The following is a 15,856-nucleotide window of genomic DNA, read 5'->3' as shown; positions in this document are numbered from 1 at the left end:
GTCTTTCGTAACTGGTCTCGACGTGTAACTCCGATTCGTGTTTCACGGCACTGAGAAAAGGTCCAAAGGTAAACGGTGTCATGCAGCGTGACGTTAATATGGCGATACGTCTTTATCCTGGAAATCATCGAGGCGCTAGCTATGCATTTAGCGACACGAACTCGGCACAGAATACACGTGTGCATATACGTCAAATAACGGAAGTGGCTGGTGGAACGTTCGCGTGTTAATTATCGCGAAGGTCCTACTTATGCTGGAGATACACCTTGGTCAAAATACGTCTCGTTAACGCGTTTCTAAAGTCGTCTCCGTTATCCGTCACCTACTTCTTTTCTGCCAATATTTCCTTGGTCTTTGATCTCGACATTACCTTTAATACGTTCGCATAGGGCGCTAAATGGACGCTAAAGCACGCGTCTGTAGATCTTTCGCCGGAGAATACATGCAATACGAATAAGTACATGGACAGTGGGCGGAAGTGTTGGTATGTACGTAATTTGTAAAGAGATGAAGGATGAAAAGCTTGCGCTGAAGCATATATATTGCACACATGCACCGAGAACTTTTGCGTAACAAATCTGGTTCAAGTGGTTTGACTTTAATGACATACCGGTTACCGATCAATTGTGAATCTCTGGAGAACCGTGAAACGTACTTTATCCACGGCCCCCAGCCGCATATACGTCGTGAAAATACATACGTGTTCCTTGAAAAATGGCACGCCACGTTACGAGTGGACCCTCTGACCTACTTGCAACCCCCCTTGCCGATCTAATGTTTCTCACCTTCTTCAGGTGCCACGCGATATATATATGTATATATATATTTCGTGTAGATATATCTGCCGCTATTATTAACACCCGACAGAACGGACGGTTTAATGAACACTTACCAGTGAATATCCCGCTGAATGTAACGTCCTCGCGATTCGGTACGTACGAATGGGGTAAATGAACCGTACAGGAAGAAAGGTCGCATTCCGGAGATAGCGGTACGCGCCCTCTGAATTAGACCTAAGGTATGCGCGTGTAAACGTGTGCGAACGTGTTCCTGTTTGTGTGCACGCGTTCGTGTTCGTAAAACGGGTGTGCATACGAAGAATGCGCACACCTGACTCTCTATGTGCTCGTGTAGAACTGACTCGAGTTCACAGTTAGATGTGTTCGTTCGTGCACTTAATGATGCCGAGTTAATGCATGTGATTACGTGTGTGTGGGTACATATATGTGTATATATATACCGCAAGAATTCGATTAGGAAAAACCGGGATGACCGGATTTAGGGAGGGCGTACCGTGATCTTGTTATTAACAGGATGTGGAGTTTGTCATCTTCGAATTCTTCGGAAAATGTATCTCTGCTATTTTTGGATTAACAACTTCCTTTCAGTAATAACGAAAGTACATCATCAAGATCGTCAAGTATTTATGCGCTCAACGGAATCGATTGCGTACTATTGAATTAACGTTCAGACGCTTCGTGCGAAGGTGGTGCGAATCACTCGGCAGATAAGCAGGCTCGTTCGTAAACGACGCCAACTGCCAAAATGAGCAACGCACGTGTAATTACGTACGTGTCTAATCTCGATACTCGCGTTAATACCCTTTCCTCGCACGCGTACGCACACATGGTTAACAGGAATCATTAGATTTCGGCCTAACACTAGTAAGTACTTAGTACGAAGCAAGTAGAACCGTAAGGAGCCTGAGATTCATGAAACGTTCCATGCCACAAGGCGTATTCAAGCGTTACGTAGAAGCGTATTCAAAGCGAACAAAAGCAATCGCTTTTCGCGCGAGCACTAATTTTAATAATTATACGTAATCAATGTCAACTTTGTTGCGAAACTATACTTTTATGCAGTAGGCTGGCTTTTGTCTAGCAGAATCGATTGTTGAGTTGTCACTCTGAATTTAGTGACCAAATACGACTAAAAACTGATTATTATTATTATTCTAATTAAAACCTCACCAGAGGTCGGTCTGAAAACTAGTCTTCATTGGCTGAAGTTGGACAGTCGCGAAAATAAACTCGAAACGGTGAAAATTGTCGAGTGAGATTTTGTGACATTCGTTCACATTTAATAAGCTCACTGTCACGAAAGACAAATTATGAATCCTGGCGCAGCATACTTTGCACGGTTACCGAGACTTTCCCAACTGATGGAGAACGATAGCAGAGTAGGTTGTTACAATAACGCGCAACTGATGGCTCACGAGCACGCCTCTTACTAGGGAACGTCAATCAGTTTATACATATATGGGAAAAGGGTAGCAATTGTTTCATAAAATGTAAACACTAAAGTTCAAGAATTCCTACGTAGTGACCTAAAACTCGGAAACAATATCCAAGGTGCAAAATATTCTAAAAACGATTGGTTGATTGATTGAACCAGTCGAATGACAGGAGTGGTTACGATAACACGCAGTTCGTAGAGCATATCTTTCGTTAAGAAACACCAATGAGTTTCTATTCGAAGATACTCGAATAAAGAGATCGAACGATCAAAGTAAAGCCAAAAACGACTAACAAGATGAGAAAGATGTTCAAAATGATAAATCAATTTGACATCATTGATACGTACCGGAGCTGTCAGCGTAACCAAGGACAATCTATTCGCTCCGTTCTAAAAGTTTCGACACTGTAGAATCGGGACGATTATTCGAAACGTCGCTCGTCAAACATTTGTCCAACGTAATGGCGTATCACGAAGAAACGCGACGGCAAAGGTGCCAGCCAGCTTCCACCAAAAATGTATCGTAGGATCATAACTCACGCTCGATCATGAGGAAAGAATCCAGATCAAAGTTGCTCGGAAGCTCATCGCGTTTCCGTGAAGAGGAAGGTATCCCGGAACGTGGATACATCGATCCTACGTCTTGGAATCGAAAGCAGAGAGGAAACCTGAGGAAAGGCTGAGAGAAGGAGGAGGAGGAGGAAGAGAAGGAGAAGGAGAAGAGGCCACGACTCAGCGCCGGTTGCCGGTGCGTCTGCACAAGCAGATAGAAGGGCGAGAGAGTTAGGCTAGTCATCAGTATCGCCGAAATTGAATTTCTCGAGGGCGATTAGATGCGGCCGCGTATGGTAGGGTAAAATGCGAGAGGAGGGGTGAAACTCGGTGGAGGAAAGCAGAGGCCGACTGACGACGGGTTGGCAACGGTAGTGGAAAACTCGTCGAAGCAAGATGGAGGAAGTTCCGAGCGTCGACTGGGTAACGTAACTGCAGAGGGGTGCGAAACGGTAAAAGTTGGAAAGCGAAAATGTCCGCACACCGGGAAAAATAGAGAAACACCAGATGGCCAGGCCGCGGAGAGAACAGGATGGAAATGAGTTGGTAATGGGCGAAATATGTATGTCGTGGCTTGTGACAGTGAAGTATCGATTTGTGGTTACCGTATCGACGTGCGTATATTGATCTGCAGACGGATCGCGGCACGTACCGGTAAGCTTGGCTTTTTGCTCAGACTGATATGCACGAACCAGGCTTGGTTTCACGTGCTCGCGAATATGCCCGCGTTTACATGGACGCGTGTACGGGCCGCTGGCTCATCTTTTGAGAGGAGACTGCTTCATGGTCCCATTTACACACGGAGAAATCGAATCGGTGCAACGCGTAGTATCGGCATCGGCCGCCATATTCCTATTGTGAACCCATTGTGATCATTTGATCAATAGACGCCAACTCCGCTGCATCGTTTTACAAGGCGTCACTGGTATCGACAGAACGCGATATCGTTCCCGATCTTCCATTCGATCCATCCATTTTTTGTCTTTATTTTTTCTTCTTTTTTTTTTTACCACGGGTAGATGGAATTTTGCCTACTGCGGCAGATCGTTTGCATTATAAATAGCTTTCAATGGAGATCGTTTGATAACGATTGTTTTTACACAGAGAATCGGTTGAAGGCTGGATGGTAGAGTTTTAGAGAAACGTTTGTTCGACTTCGCTTTGGGACGATCCTCCTTCGTGTTTGATCATCCTCACGAATTTTGAAGCGCCGCATGAAAGTTGCGCTGCCGCGTAGCCATTACGCTCGATTGGCCCAATCAATCGCAGCTTGGCCGTGAATTTATCGAATTCGTACTCGTCCTAATATCATTTCGCGCCGTTCGTGTTACTTTTATCGATGTGTTTGGCAAGAACTTTCTTGGCCAACTTCCCCGCCATTGATTTGCACACTCTACAAACGTCTACAGACAACGCGACGCAGACTAATTTACATTCAGAATTCGACATTCGGTGGAATTCCCATTAACAGAGACAAGCGCGTGGTTACGCGACAAAACATGGGCGCATCCGAACGAGCTTCTTCCATCTACGAGTTGCGCTTGTGGTGAGGAAAAACGTCACTTAATACCGACCATCGTTTCTCGTAGCCAAAAAGTTAGATTAACAATACGAAACAAATAGTTTCAATTTCTTTCTATTTTTTGTCCCACTAAAATTTAAAATAGACGCGCAAGAGTAAGGATCCGGGGCGAACGTCGCAATTTTCTCTCGTTAAGGACCGACGAAATGGTGCTGCCGGTTCTTCTTTGACTTTTTGCGGTTCCCCGGAAGTCCACTCTTCGTTAGTTCTGCTCGTTATTCGTTTAGAAGTTTTCGTCGACGATTTACGCGGGCAAATTTCCATTCGGGAAAAGAGGAGGAAGGACGAAAAGGAAGGACGCGGGGACGGGAAGCGAAATTGATGTACATTCCGTTGCTGACAGTGGTTTCTGTAACATTTTATTCGGAACAGCGAACACGAAACGTACAAATCATTTCTGCAGCTCGAAATCGGACCTCGTCCTTTCTGATTTACACGCACGTTGTTTTCCCTCTTTTTCCACTCTCTCCTCTTTCTTTCTTTCTTTATTCCGTTCATCGTGGAATGATCATTGATTATCGAAGTTTATTGAAACGTCGTTCTAGTTACACGTAGCACGTTTTCCCCGCCCCTTTCTTTTTCTCTTTTCGATGGATCCGGGCTATTCGTTGTTTCTATCGTGGAAACCAGACGCGGAGCAATTTTACAGCGGTGCGGCGTCGTCTGTTTTACCTCGTTCACTAGATACGGCAACTTGTAACTCTACAATTATCACGAAGACCATCGTAGCTCACGCCATAACACAGGGACACCTTCGATGAGGAACAACGATAACGTCCGTGTTATTTACAACGTGACAACCCGTGTTTCATCCCGTTTCCCTCTAGCTACTGTAATTGAACTAGCCAGAGATTCGCGGTTTCTGCTCCCAGTATAACTAGTATAAACATCGTCAATTTGCTCCTCAGTCAGTCAGTGCTACCACGTGTGTTTTGACGCGATTCATTCACCGCGTAAAAACACGTATTCGAAGTTTGGCTGATTTTTCGAGCGGCACATGGCATTGAATAAAAACATTTCCGCTGACTTTGGGGTTGGATAAGCGGATAGACTGAATGGCGCCATTAGAGATTGGTGGCAAAGAGAAATACATTTTCTTAATAGCGTATCCGAGTTCGAGTAGCTCGACCAGAAAAGTTGGCTTAAATCACGCGCCCAGTTACATGGTCGATAGATTCATCGCGAATCTCGTCAGTTGCTAATGCTCATTCGCGAAACGCGTTTTGAAAATATGTAGGATAAAAAGCACGATATTATATAGTGGATTTATCTTACGTTTAGTTCCTCGATACCGGGTGACAAACTGTTCCTCTCGATTTAAGTGAAATAGTATCCGAAGTATATCGATATTTCAATTTTATACTGATTCATCAGAGATATGTCAGTTCTTGATAGATTGTCTAATGGGTTACAAAGCTTTTGTTTTCCATCCCTTGCCGCTCTTTTCTCTTATTTATGCGACCTAACGTAATAATAATAGAATAATAGTACGAAGATAAAGGTAGTAATATTTTTTATATACATAACGATATTTTAGAATAATATGTATTCTATAATCGCCTATTCCTAACGAAGAAATGGATCAAGCGAGAAACAAAAATAGAAGAAAGAGAAAGAAAACTAGAACCAGAAACTAACCCAAGTACAAGATTTACGTACTCTACGATTTAAATCAATTACCTAGGAAAAAAAAATAAAAAAAATCATTCTACATACGTGCATGATCTCTTCTAAGAGATACGTTAATCACCTCTATGTAACGAGAAGATTAAAATCAGTCGTTAACACGAATCGAAAGGTATAAAGTCTTATTATGTAGGATACAGTAGATCGTTGAACAACAATGTCGTGATGGAGCGTTTTCACTTCCTCTCTCACGATGTCTAATATTTCATCCGAAGAGCAATGGCGGTACGAGAACACTAGGATGCAAGCTTTCGGCGATCATAATGCCCTGAAATAGTCTTGCAACGCATGCTGGGAGAGAAAGGGAAGGGTGAATAGGAAGGGGAACTGTGGCCACGAGCAGCCACAATGGAAACTTTGCCTATCGTAGACAAGGCATCGAAAGTCGGACCTGAAAAAGCCAAAAGTACGAGTCTCTCTAGAAAATCGCAGACCGCCAGCGGGTTTAAAAGATACCCCGGGGACGCTTTCATATTTGGAATACGAACGAGAACGCTTCCGACCGATAACGATCGGTAATGCTGCTCTCACACACATCTTCATGAGTTTTGAAATTTCGAAACGATTAAACGATTGAAAAAATCGCGTTGATTGTTTTGTTTTCAACCACTTCTCCGGGAAGTCAAACTTTGATTCGCCTCGAGATCGATAATCGCAGACTGTCTTAGTGAAGTTCGTTTCGAGGCGAGTTTATAGATCATCTTGTCTTCGTTGATTCAGGAAAGTCAAGCGAAACTTCCTGGAACGAGAGTTCAAATCCAAATCCTTGGATAAAAAGAAAAACCAGTAGAAAGGTGATCTCGCAACCTCAAACTTGGTGCTTCGTTATTTTTAATATCTCTCCGTTTCTTCTTCCTTTTCCTTTTTTTTTTTCTTTTTTTATTTTCGTTGTCCGTCATGCGGCCCAGACCGAGCCCATCGATTATCGATTACGTCATTGCCTTTCTCTTCGACGCTTTTCATAAAATACTCAACGTGCTCCAGTCGTTACGAAGTAATACGTGTAGATATAGGTGTATTTCTGTTTGTCTTGTATGTACTTCGTTCTAATTAATATTTTTGTCAGAGAGCTCGTGTCGAGGTTGTCTCTCGTTCGACGTTTTACTCTTAAAAAAATGATCAAAGGGAAATTTTCCCTCTAACGAACAATAAGCTTCCTACGCGTCTGTGCTCGGCCATCATTATCGAACCTCCGTCTCAAAGCTGTTATTAGTTAGGGCCCATCAAGTAACATTCATGCGAGTCAAAATTTTTTAATCAGTCAGCCACTCCCAGATGAATCTAAAAAGGATGACCAAATACTTCGACCGAGAGCCGAACTTAATTACCGTGTTTTCATCGAACGAAACAAAGCTGTACCTTTCTCTCTCGTTTAATTTTCCATCCATTCGAGAGTATAGAGTAATACGCTGGAAAAGTTGATTCGCTAGGTTCAATTAGATCGGAAGAAGAGAAACAACAGAACGGAGAAACATGTTGATCGACATTATGATTTATACGGCTGGAAAAACAAAGAACGGGCTTAAACACTAACGAAGCGTTCTAAATTGATTTGATTACATCTGCTGGTGCGAAACATTTTAATCAGCGCCGGCCAATTTTTATATCGGCCTAAAAATTTGAAGGATCGCAATTAATCACGATAGGTAACGATTCATTTAGTTGCGCGATGTACTTCGTTGCCAGCCGCGAGCCGAATGCGTCTCGAGTTTCATGGAATATTCGAGCGCACTGGTATTGTAATTGTTGCAGTTATTTAAATTACAAATGCGCCATCCTCTCGTGACTTCTGACTACATATAATTTTTTATTGCACGCTATCTTGCAGTGTATTTACCCAGAGCCGTACGATTCAATATTTTTCAATACGATACACGCACGTTACACTTTATTGAATTGTTATTTCATGCTGCGCCATCGAAAATATTTACCCAATTTCCAGCGCGCAAGGATTCGTAATCAAACCCGCCCATGCTAATTACTAAAGGCGAGTCGTGTTCGATAATGAATCGTTCGCACATCGTTTTCTCTGCGACCTTTTCCAATTGCCGAGTTTGAATTTTCACGTACGCGACGCGACGTTCGCAGGTACACGCGGAGACGAACTCTCGTCTTTTCCCTCTTTTTCCTACCATTAGACTAACAATTTTAGCAATTAAAATATCACAGCGAGAGATACAACGATTCGATGTGTGTCACACGTGGTTGAGTCGCATTCTCTTTTCCCTTCCCGTTTCGCTCGTTTAGAACGCGTTTAGAACGATATTCGACTAGAACTCTCGTTATCGAAACATTCAAACGAGTGAATGGTAGGAAAGAAAAGGGTGGAAAAGAAACGGAAAGAAAAAAGACACGGAACGAACCAGATAGGGAAAACGTTCGAGACAGGATGGAAAAACGTATGCGCTAATTGGTTTCAAGTCTGTAACTCGCGCGATCCGCATTCCGCTGCGCTCGAACCCACTTTCCGTTCGCGTGGGAAAAGGCGAAGCGCATTGTACCTCGAGCCGGCTCGAGATCTCGTTCAAGTTGTTCTCGCAATTTGCTCTGGCTTCATCTTATTCTCTATTACGACGTAAAGTCAGTTTCGCACCCGTTTGTTTACACCACTCGCGTGATATCGCGACAGCACCAAAAGACGTCAGGTAACCCACTTGGACGTATAATAAAATTTCCCGACATACACACGTAGTCTCGTAGAAAGCCGCGCGATGGATCTATTAGACCGGAGAGACACGCGATGTAACGTGACTACTCCAGCTGGACAAGAATTTTCTTGCTTCGCAGTTGGCTAGCACGGCTTATCTTTTACACCTATCGTGTCTCTTTACATTGATAGGCAACGCGTCGCGACGCACACGGACGAGCTAACCAACGTAAATATCCGCCTTGTTTCTTTCGCGTCGATGCGATCGCGAGGAGCGGCGACCGGCTCTTAGTGTCAACAGGCCGTGCTCATTAATTACACGAAGCAGTTGGCTATCCTTGCGTTTCATTGAAATTCCAGAGACATCGACTTCGATAATTAATTACAGTCTTCTCTTCGTTTGTCGGACACGAGGCAGAAGGAGAGCCGATGGGAATTTCTCGAAACTTTTCAACTCTTCTCTCACGGTTTAAAGAGCGTGACTGTTAAGAGGAAGGTTGGCGAAAGTCGCGAATCTACTTTTGCAAGGTGAATCTACCGTAAATAGATCACAGACCGGCATGGTTTACGAACTTCCGCGCGTCAATCGTAAAGCCACCTCGATCGCTATAGCCGCATCCGACACTATAAAATGTACTTAAACACGAGTATAACATAATGTTCGAACGCAACTCGTTCCGCCGTGGCTGGAGAATCTCGTGGCGCACGATGGTCGGAGGTTTTACGAGACTGTTAAATTTCCGAGTGCGGCGATTTCCCAACTCTCAGCGGAATCGAAATGTTTCGGTCGGATCGGTAGCGGGAACGAGTCGAGATTGAGGCTAGCTGATAGCAAGGGGTGGCTGGCGATGGGCGAAGGATCGCTGTGGTGGGTGGGTTGTGGAAGGTTATGGCTGGAGGTGCATCGTCGTGCTCGCCAATTGCAACGCTACCATCGCCACCACATTTCTGCTGCTGCCCCTGCTCTGGTGGTTCAATAAAAAGTGGCAAAAAAAAAAAGCGTTTTGACAGACGTGTTTGCCAAGTTCTCGCGCCGCATATGACTGTAATCCTGACGAATACGAGGTGCACAAAGCCGCGTGTTCACCGTTCGACGATTCACCACGACGAATCTCTTTTTAATCAAACGGTCGTTGTACCCCGAACAATCGCAACAAAGCCCTCTCGCGCAGACATCGCGCGTTCGTGCGATTTTTGCGTCGCTTAAGAAAAAAACCGCGTATATCGGTCGACGGGGATGTTTCGCGAGTCACGAAACAGCCGATAACACCGAGCTTCTCTCTCAGCTTTTTTTCCCTCTTCGCCCCACTTTTTCCCCTCTCTTTCACCGGACTGTGATCTCTTTCTCACTCTCTCGTACGCTGCATCTGTTTCGCCCTCGTGTTTTTCCTACTTTAATAACGATTCATATCTCACCGCTGGCCGTTCTCCACGGTAATTTGCATGGACGACGAAGGAAATATTTCATGTGGAGAAGACGGAGCGGAAGCGGCTTTCCAACTGGGAAACGAGCGCAAGCGAGAAAAAGAAATCTCGTGCCTAAATTGCTTCTCAAGACCGCAGGTATTCGTGATCGAAACGCTGAGAATTTCTGACGAGACGAGTGCTATTTAATGATGCACAAAGCGACCGATGAAAAGGCAAAACCGTCTCCTCTCATTGACTCATCTCGCTGCGAGCCAACGGCCACCGAGACCGTCCAATATATCTATGGAATGAGTGTTTCTTCCCTCTTCGATCGTCCTGGGTATTTATTAGAGCTCTGTTGTTTTCTGGAATTTAGAGACCTATTATTTTTCCCAACTAATCATTATACATACACAAGATAATTACATAATATTCGTAAACATTTATTTATACTAAGGTACTTATAGAAAGATACAACATCTTATGAATAGCAATATATCTATCGTGTCTTTCAATAATTATCGTTAAATTTTCCGTTAATCCATATTCCGATAATCGATCGTCTCGGTGATCGATGTTGATCGATGATAATCGCGCTTGTACCGTATTTGAATTCTAACAACTACTTCGTTAGTATTTTCCCTTTGGAATTTCGCGACTGAACCAACGACGTGTAATATCGTTTACAACGCAAGATTCTTGGCACGGTCGATGGAAATGATTAAACGCATACATAAATGCATACGTGTTTATCATAGCCATTGATTTCTCGATAATTCGATTACACGAATGATTTGTTTCGCTACATGAATTCGACCAAAAAAAAAAAAAACATCTCATCCCGATGGAATAGTTAATTTATGTGGATACGAAATACCGAGTACCTAGGGCTATTAACCTGTGTTATTCATTCAGCTGACGCACGACTTCCTACTTCCAATGCTACGCGATGCAAAAATTGAAAAGACCAAAAAAAAAAAAAAAAAAAAAAAGGAAAAAGGAACGGACGTCCGTTAGAACCATGTTGGAACGTATTGTTCGAAAAAAATTACTTGACGTTCCCATTTTTGTTTGTCAAACGAACAGCGGCACGATCGGCGAAAAATGTCGGAACAGGTTTTCGGTGAAACGATCGACGTTTCGCTTATCATCTTTCTCCGTCGCGATAGATTTTTTACGAGGCGAAATAAACCATTACCAAGAACGCGAAGCAACTTTATGGGCAATCAAAACGCGGTGTTTGAACATCGCGAAATTCGCGACGCGGCAAATTACCGGCGAAACTTTTCGAGAGACAACTCCGAGCGTCTCTGAATAAAGTCGAAATTCAGAGGAATTTCTGAATACGAGCGTTACCTCGATCCATCTCTCCACCAACGGATACTTCACCCGTTTCGGTAAACGAGAAAACGCAATAGAGCCGCAGCGATGGGTAATAATAAAAATAAGCAATTTCCGTCGCATCGGTGGATGCGCATGATACGAACTAATAGAAGCTAGCGTGGAAGCTGCGCGAGCTTTTAAGGCGAAATTTAAGAGCGATGTTTAGAAAATAAGGATTCCAGGAATGGATGTGTATATCAGAGAAACTAAGTGGCATTCCTACGAATACGTGTATACCTACGTTTATAGGGTGAGCTTTCTTAAAGTTGAATGGCTCGTGCCATGCAAGAATGCCAACGCGAGAGAAAGAGAGAGAGAGAGAGAGAGAACGGAGGTAGAGAATCGCGTGCGAGAGTTTAGTACGAGAAATAAGAATTACGTTTAAAAGGAAAACGTGCGCAGCAACGTTTACAGAAAGCTTCTGACGTTAGATAGAATTGAAAATTACACATTTATTCGTGGGCGCGAGGGTGGAAAATATTTTGCCAGTGTTGGCGAAAGAACTTTACGCGTGCAGAAAATCGGGCACGTTTCGATAGAACGATCGATCACGCGCCCTTTGGTCATCGCACGAGAATCGAAGAGACAATTAACGCTTCCCAGTCATCGAAAGTACGGAATTCGCGATTTCGATCAGCGATTCCCGGACGCTGGTATGAAGAATTCCAGCACGTAATAAACTCGATAATCGTCGCCCTTCTCTCTCCCCGCGGCAATTAGCGATCTAATTCCCAACGAAACGCGCGCGCGTTGTCCTCCGGCGATCGCTTTTAATCGCCTCGTATACATGATCGTTTCGTTCGGTGAACGTCCATTAGTCACGCTTGCACCTGACGATCCTTCGAGAATAGAGTTCGACAACGGACAAGAGAGATGTCAACGATGATCGATCTCCGGCTCGTGATCCCTCTCTGGTCCACGGGCTTCAACTACGCGATTCTGGTCACGACGATCAGACTGGAATAAGGCACTCTGCGGACCATTCTCTCGTCGAAAATTACGCGCAGCTATAGGAATAAAAACGAGTCGACGAATGTGGGGGAGAGGAGGGCTCTATAAATTCGGTGGAGAACGTATAATGCGCTCCGGGTGGATATTCGGCAGGGAAGGTCAACAAAAATTTCCCCTCGAATATCTTATTACCTACGCGAATCAGTTTTCCCATGTCCATTAAGCGGATTGAAACAATGCGTTTACTTTCTTTTATTTTTGACCCTTTTCTCTCTTCCGTGTTATCCATTCTTTTCCGCGTGATGAATCGTCAAATATTTTAATAGCACGGAAAGTGCACAATGAAAATATTGAAACAGTTATAGAAACTTTTTTCTGAATATATAATATTATAGGGAACATGTGAAATTTCATTGACGTCGTAACGTGACACGAGTATATTGATAAAATTTGGAACGAATCTGAAAATGTATTTAAAAGTTGCAAAGTATTTATTGCAAGCATACACTTTGTAAATATCGCCAAAGTATCGGAACGATTAATTATTTCCTATAATAACAAATCAGAATATATTAATTTTTCTACGCTAACGATAAGCGTATATTTGCGATAAATGTTTATGGTATACATTTTCGAATCAGTTGCAAATCTTACCGATATCATTGCGATAAACGTGTCACATTTAAAGTTTCGTACAACGCTCATAACATATTCGTAAAAAATGGCGTTGGAATACTTTGGTGAGTCATTGCACATATAAGTCGTCAGCGAGAAGACTGAAATGAAATGTAATCGGAAGCTAGAAGGCAGACAGCCGGAAAAATGGTGCGCACACACATCTCCTTTTCTCTAGAGCGTATGCCGATATATCGCGTAATCCTGCGGATCACCGAGCTCCCCTATTGACGTCGCTTAACACAGGCCATTAATATTCATACGAATCGAGGAGCATTCGATATTATCGAGCAACCGCGCGGTCAATAATTTAATATCATCGGCGCAATAACGCGACAACGCTTTGGTCACGGAGTCATCGAAGAAGCCTGTGAGAGTAAAGGGGAACGTAATGGGACGCGTGGATGGATCCACTGGCATTAAGAGATTACTTATGTCCACTTGCACCGAGCAAACGCTTCTTAGGGACTTGTATGTGTCTGTATACGCTACACGACTACATTTATAACCGTGTTTGCATACACAGTCCCTTTGGTCCTTGCGGCTACCGCTCCCACGGCCACAAGTATTTGCATTTGCGGATTTGTCTTTCATCAGTTAGGTTTGTTGACCGATTTTTAACGAGTGTCGAGATTAGATTTCACGCAGCGTTGGAATTAACGAGATTTCGTCCGGGCAGGATTTTCCAAGGCGAAGTATCGACGGAACGCGAATAAAAAAAAGCAAATCCCATAACCGTTCCAACCTAAATTATCCTGTTCACCTTCAATCTTATATTCTTATATTGCTTTTTCCTGCGAGTTACGCTCGCGATATAAATTCTCCCAGAAATTTTTCCATTCCGTAACCACGTTCGTGCAATCCGACTTTTATTCTTATTCACGCGATACAAGGCTCAAAGGCGGAAGACGCGTTGTAACAAAGCAACGAAACAGCACAGCAACAAATCACATAGATGCCAATAAAATCGACGATGCGCTAATAAAAATACAAAGGGGAACAGACATTGCTCGTTGGTGGTACATGGCCGTAGAAATGACCATAGAAATGTCGGTAAAAATGACCGTAGAAACGTCCGAGTTAAGAGACGCATCGAATCGCGAAACGTCGGCCTGTATAATTTATACGCGTTTACGCGGCCACGAAAAGTGACACACTTTTGTATGTACATTCAGACGATTCGAAGGTATTCGAAGAGAACGACCGATGCTTGGGAAGACAGCCGAAACGCTTGGCAAGTTGGCAATTGATTTTCCATGCCATGTACGCTGTTGGCGATCTACCATGGTATTTCCGGAACCGCTGGTTCTGTCGATATAAGCGATTTGTTTCTACTTCCGGCTAACGTTCGAGAAATTGAGTTATTACACTTTAGAATGATTCCTCTACTCTGTTTCACCGATCGTGATCGTACGTAATTTTGACTTTTGCTGTTCTTCGGATTCACTGGTTTGCGTACAAATGATTCACTTTCAGGGTTACTAGCGTGAAAGTATTATAATCGTGGCACGTTTCTGACACCTCTACAGTTATTTTAGGCAAAACGCAGGAGGATATCCTCGACGTCCGCAAACGGTTAATTTCCAACATTATGCATTCCTTGTTTGAACGCGATAGCTTGCACGTCGCGTCACATAGGACAGAGCGGAGCTATTGAATATCGATCGAGCTTCGTTTCCACGCCAGTGTATACAATCTCGCGACGCTAATCGATATCGTATTTCCGATAGCCAGGCGCCTGTATCGTTACCATCCGAATTCCCCGTCACGATTCAATTCCGCGTTCGACGAAGAAGTTATAACGCGTCTCGTGATGTCTCATCGTAACAATCCGTTTTCCCTTGTGCATCGAAACCAACGAATCAACGTGCCACCATATAAACTAACTCCTTTTGACGCGCGCACGGTGTCACGGTTAAAATGGATTTCATCGAGTCGATTCGAATATCGACGTGGATTTACGACCGAGTTTCGTCCAATGGTTTTTCGTCCACGAAAGTTTCGCTGTCTCGTAAAATCCGTGAGAATGGCCCATGCAACTACATGCGTGCTAATTTCTAGGCGAGAAATAGAGCGTCCGTTCGTAGACCAATGCAAAATTGAAGGGCCAGCCGCGATGTATATTTCCAGCGGCGTTCCAACCAAATGCCGCACTGTTTACATTCGTATTACAGAACATTCTGTTAATTGCTGCTCGTAACCAGGATTCTCGAAATGAACAACCATCCCAGGCTAGCTTAAAGCCCCTTTAAATCGAAAGCTGCGGCTTTCCGACGATCGCCGATTCTCTGCTATCCTCCGTTGTTTGAATTTTTGGTATCTGAGACTATCCCAGTCGTCTTTACGCTCTCTCTAGATACTTTTCTTTCTCGCGCGTAGTGCAAATGGGTCGATGAAGAAACTGTGGTGGAAAGTTTAAGAGTCGTTATCTCGTTTCATAGACGTATTCTCGTCGATCGAAATACATATACCGATGTAACGTGAGTATAATTCGAAGATTAATTACACCTAGTCTTTAGCACAATTCTCGTTTGTATTTTATCTCTAATTTTTGCTAAACGTACTCACGTATGAATACGATAGAAGTAAAAACTAGCGGATTAATCATTCCTTGCTTCTAGTATAGTTTTCGTTTTTACTATACGTATAATTGTCACGAAATATCCATAATTTTCTCCTGTAATCTTCATACCAATGCCATAGGAAATATTATTTCAAGATCAACCATGTCGCATCTT

The 15,856-nt window shown here is 43.5% G+C and overlaps 1 protein-coding gene across 4 annotated transcripts in view; it reads left to right on the top strand.

Annotated features, from left to right (window-relative positions):
* LOC132907998 (tyrosine-protein phosphatase 99A-like) overlaps nucleotides 1-15,856 on the top strand; it is a 423,216-nt gene that overhangs the window by 5,768 nt on the left and 401,592 nt on the right. The window lies entirely within an intron of this gene.

Source organism: Bombus pascuorum, chromosome 6, assembly GCF_905332965.1.
Source record: "Bombus pascuorum chromosome 6, iyBomPasc1.1, whole genome shotgun sequence".
Taxonomy (NCBI): Eukaryota; Metazoa; Arthropoda; class Insecta; order Hymenoptera; family Apidae; genus Bombus; species Bombus pascuorum.
Note: the sequence above shows the minus strand (reverse complement) of the source record. Positions and strands in the feature narration are given on the sequence as shown.